Raw genomic sequence first — 5,024 nt, 5'->3', positions numbered from 1 at the left:
TTGTAGTTACTTGTGAACTCGCTGGTGATGCAGCAGGTTGGATGAGATAGTCAATCCCTTCCCACAGTCTGAGCAGGTGAATGGCCTCTCCCCGGTGTGAATTCGCTGGTGTACAGTGAGTTGAGATGACCGTTTGAACCCAGTCCCACAGTCAGAGCATCTGAACGGTTTCTCATCAAAGTGGACACGTTGATGCGACATCAGTTCCCAAGAACCTTTGAAGCACTTCCCACAGTCTGGACATTTAAAAGGTCTCTCGTCCGTGTGAACCCGCTGGTGAGTGATCAGGTGGGCTGAAATAATGAATCTTTTCCCACACTCCAAGCAGGTGAATGGTCTCTCTCCCGAGTGAATTCGCTAGTGTGTCAGCAGGTCGGATGACTGAGTGAATCCCTTCCCACACTCGGAGCAGGTGAACGGCCTCGCCTCGGAGTGAATTCGTTGGTGCTTCAGGAGGTTGGATGAATGACTGAATCCCTTCCCACACACACAGCAGGTGAATGGTCTCTCCCCACTGTGGCTGCGTCGATGAATTTCCAGCAGAGATGGGGAAATGAATCCTTTCCCACAGTCCCCACATTTCCACCGTTTCTCCCCAGTGTGACTACACTTGTGCCTTGACTGGCCAGATGATTGCCAGAATCCTCGTCCACACACATAACACGTGTACGGTTTGTCCTTATTGTGAACGGTGCTTTTCTCTTCCATGTTCAAAATCCAATGATATTCGGGTTACAATAAATTGGGCGTGTCCGTGAGATCCTGATGTGATGTTTGGTGAGAGGTTTTTGACGGTGATGTCTTCCCTTCGAAACCCTGTGAAATTAATTTAAAACAGGACAGGTTGTAAAATGGAGCTGAATGCATCTGGTACTTTGTGGGGCCGGGACTAGGAAGAAGTGATCATGAAAGTTACTGGTTATTGTGAAAACTCAACTGGTTCACTAATGTCCTTCGGGAAGGGAACCTGCCACCTGGTCTGGCCCTACACAGGACTCTGGCCTCTATGGGAGGCGAGAGATAGAGGTGGGAGACGAAGGACGAGGATTTTGTATATCAGCAAGATATATTGAGAGGGTAGTTAGCAAAGCAAATGGGGTGTTGAGCTTCATAAGCAGGAATACTGATAGAAAAACTGGGAAGTTATGCTCTGGTTAGGTCACATCTTGAGTATTGTGTACATATCTGGTCACCAGACTTTAGGAAGGATGTGAAGATTCTTGAGAAGTTGCCGAGGAGATTTACCAGAATAGTTTGAGCAAAAGAAGCTGGGGGGAGACTTGATTCAGGTTCTCAAGATTCTGACGGGTTTGGATAAGGTAGACAAAAAAATCTGGGACAGAGATTTACATTTTTGGATAAGAGGTAGAGGGGGATGTGAGGGAGAATATTTTTACACAGTGAGTGATAATGACCCAAAACCTGCTGCCCATGAAGGGGAGGAAATAGACACGCTGAATAATTTTGAAGGGAATTGAAGAGACACTGGAGGGAAATAAACCTGTGAGGACACGGGCTAGAGCAGGGGAATGGGACTCACTGGATTGCTGTATAGAGCTGGCACGGACTCAATGGGTGGAATGCCATCCTCTGTACCATTATGACTTTGTGGCTCTCCAAGAAATCCTAGAATCCCTACAGTGCAGAAAGAGCCCATTTGGTCCTTCGAGTCTGTACCAACCCTCTGAAAGAACACCCTACTGAGGCCCACTCCTCCACCTTATCCCCATAACCCTACCTAGCCTTTTGTACACAAAGGGACAATTCAGCACAGCCAATCCACCTAACCTGCACATTTTTGTGGGAGGTAACCGGAGCACCCGGAGGAAACCTACGAAGACTATGGATTCCTATAATTGCACCTTGTAATTTAACTCTGGGCATTCAGATATCCCTCGGTAACTCTGTGCTAAGCTCCCTCCGAGGCCATTCTATCCTTCCTCAGGACTTTTGCCCAGAACTGAACACCGTTCTCCAGGTTTGGTCTAACCAGGGTTTGTGAATCTCGGGGCTTTTCCAGTCACACTGAGACCTGAAATCTTTCCTCACAGACACAGCAGACAAACCTTTTACCTTCCACACCCAGATGCTGCTGAAATTCAGGTCCTGATGAATCGAGTGGCTCTGTCAGATCGCGATCTGATGTTTGGTTTGAGTTTCCTGTCTGTCAATCATCCACTTCCAGTATTCTGTAAATTTACAGAAACCATCACTTGTCAGTTGTTATCGCGTCTCAATCTGTCACCGTTAACTTCTATGAATAAATGATTCACAGGAGTACCAGAGCAGATTTATGGTCATTTATTCAGGCATATGCAGGGAGAGATAGCTCAACAAGCATTCTCGCTGAACTAAACCATTTGTTTACACAATGTGGCAAATAGTTATAATTTTTTTTAACACATGCACAGTCATTGTTTAAAGTTTTGATCTGGTATTACATATAAACACGCTCTCACCTACCCTTGCAGGCACCTCTTATCTTGTTATTGTCCACTGTCCCTCCATGTTACTGAGACAGCCGTTACCTACTGTTCCTTGTTATTGAAGCTCGCTGTCCTTGCGAGAACACAGCTGCAAATTCTGCTGACTTGTGCTTTAAGTTTTACAAAGGTCAATTAGAATTTTAGTAACAATCTGTATCACCTTTTCTGTTGTTTTACTCAGACTGAAACCTCATTCTTAAATCATATCATAACCTTAACATGTACTATTTATTTCCCCTTTACAGTCCAGAATAGAAATCCACAGTATTCTCTCTGCCTGCTCCCTGGTCCAGGATGACCGCTCCTGCTCCCTGGTCCAGGATGACCGCTCCTGTTCCCTGGTCCAGGATGACCGCTCCTGCTCCCTGGTCCAGGATGACCGCTCCTGCTCCCTGGTCCAGGATGACCGCTCCTGCTCCCTGGTCCAGGATGACCGCTCCTGCTCCCTGGTCCAGGATGACCGCTCCTGCTCCCTGGTCCAGGATGACCGCTCCTGCTCCCTGGTCCAGGATGACCGCTCCTGCTCCCTGGTCCAGGATGACCGCTCCTGCTCCTGGGTCCAGGATGACCGCTCCCGGGTCCAGGATGACCACTCCAGCTCCCAGGTCCAGGATGACCGCTCCAGCTCCCTGGTCCAGGATGACCGCTCCTGCTCCCTGGTCCAGGATGACCACACCTGCTCCCTGGTCCAGGATGACCGCTCCTGCTCCCTGGTCCAGGATGACCGCTCCTGCTCCCTGGTCCAGGATGACCGCTCCTGCTCCCTGGTCCAGGATGACCGCTCCTGCTCCCTGGTCCAGGATGACCGCTCCTGCTCCCTGGTCCAGGATGACCGCTCCTGCTCCCTGGTCCAGGATGACCGCTCCTGCTTCCTGGTCCAGGATGACCGCTCCTGCTCCCTGGTCCAGGATGACCGCTCCTGCTCTCTGGTCCAGGATGACCGCTCCTGCTCCCTGGTCCAGGATGACCGCTCCAGCTCACTGGTCCAAGATGACCACTCCTGCTCCCTGGTCCAGGATGATCGCTCCTGCTCCCTGGTCCAGGCTGACCGTTCCAGCTCCCTGGTCCAGGATGACCGCTCATGCTCCCTGGTCCAGGATGACCGCTCCCGCTCCCTGGTCCAGGATGACCGCTCCTGCTCCCTGGTCCAAGCACCAATCCCTAGCTCAAGCACCAATCCCTAGCTAGCTCACGGAAGCGCCTGGGAGGCGAGCAGGTGACTAGTTTCATATAGGGGGGGTTGGGATTGTTGGTGGTGGACCAGTTCTGCTGATGGGGGGGAGGGGGGGGTCAGCAGAACAGTTCACCCGTACACCCAAAAAAAAATCAAACTAGTCACCTAAGGGCAGCACGGTAGCATGGTGGTTAGCACAATTGCTTCACAGCACCAGGGTCCCAGGTTCGATTCCGGCTTGGGTCACTGTCTGTGCGGAGTCTGCACCATCCTCCCTGTGTGTGCGTGGGTTTCCTCCGGGTGCTCCGGTTTCCTCCCACAGTCCAAAGATGTGCAGGTTAGGTGGATTGGCTATGATAAATTGCCCATAGTGTCCAAAATTGCCCTTAGTGTTGGGTTGGGTTACTGGGTTATGGGGATAGGGTGGAGGTGTTGACCTTGTGTAGGGTGCTCTTTCCAAGAGCCGGTGCAGACTCGATAGGCTGAATGGCCTCCTTCTGCACTGTAAATTCTATCTATGAAAACCTGCTCGCCTCCCACTTCGCTTCCATGAGCTAGCCCGCCCAGCTAGCCTGGTCGCCCCCAAACATGGCGCCAAGCAAATGGCGCATTGATTACCCAGCATTCCCCGCGGTGGTGAATTTCCCTCATCAACACCACAGGACAGCAATGCGCAGGCGCAATGCCTGTGAGTAGTTGGAGCATGCGCAATGTGTGATGGCGCTTGGAAAGAGATGCTTCTTTGTTTCATGGGCAAGTGGTAAAGATGTGGAAATCCGGAGGAAACGATGGAGCCGGCTCTGGATGGGGAAGGTTTCTAAACACTGCGTGAAGGCCCCAAAGCAGGAATACGTACCTGTAGGTCCTGCGTTTGCAGCTTTGGATCTTTTTCCCGATATCAGTCCCTTAACGGCCGCCGTCTTGATTGAAATGGAGCGGTGCGCATGCGTGGATGCGGTGACGTCCGTAATTGGCGTGGCTTCGTAGTGTGTACCCGGTCAGGTCCTAGTGCCCGAAGGGTACTCAGAGGCAACAAGTTAAACAACTTCACTCATCCCCAACTGCAGTTCAGAGGAGGGACTATTGTACATATTCAGTGTGAGAGGTTGCAGCCTTTGTATAGTTTCCTGAAGGGGCTGCTCCTCAACTTTGGTTACACTTCAGCCCCAGGCTCCTAATCCTTGGCTGCTCAGTGTGGAGGAGGCTGGGCGAATCTGAAATTCTTCTCCTGGATCTTTTTTGGGGGCTGATTAACAAAGACATTTGTTGAACCTCAATGAGCAGTTCCTATGGAGGTTGGGCAGCTGTCAGATTGCCTTCCAACGTTTCATTGAAAGGGGAAGTCTTACAACACCAGGTTAAAG

At 51.0% G+C, this 5,024-nt stretch overlaps 1 long non-coding RNA gene across 2 annotated transcripts; it reads right to left on the bottom strand.

Moving 5' to 3' along the window:
• Positions 1 to 576: 576 nt before the first annotated feature.
• LOC140418792 (uncharacterized) lies at positions 577 to 4,636 on the bottom strand. Of its 2 annotated transcripts, none has more exons than XR_011945335.1 (3): positions 4,517 to 4,636; positions 2,067 to 2,189; positions 577 to 816 (listed from the first exon to the last, which is right to left on the bottom strand). It is a non-coding gene; the product is annotated as an uncharacterized lncRNA (long non-coding RNA). The 2 variants fall into 2 exon arrangements; XR_011945334.1 differs by having other exon boundaries at positions 2,074 to 2,189.
• Positions 4,637 to 5,024: the final 388 nt, after the last annotated feature.

Source organism: Scyliorhinus torazame, chromosome 5, assembly GCF_047496885.1.
Source record: "Scyliorhinus torazame isolate Kashiwa2021f chromosome 5, sScyTor2.1, whole genome shotgun sequence".
NCBI classification, from domain to species: domain Eukaryota; kingdom Metazoa; phylum Chordata; class Chondrichthyes; order Carcharhiniformes; family Scyliorhinidae; genus Scyliorhinus; species Scyliorhinus torazame.
Note: the sequence above shows the minus strand (reverse complement) of the source record. Positions and strands in the feature narration are given on the sequence as shown.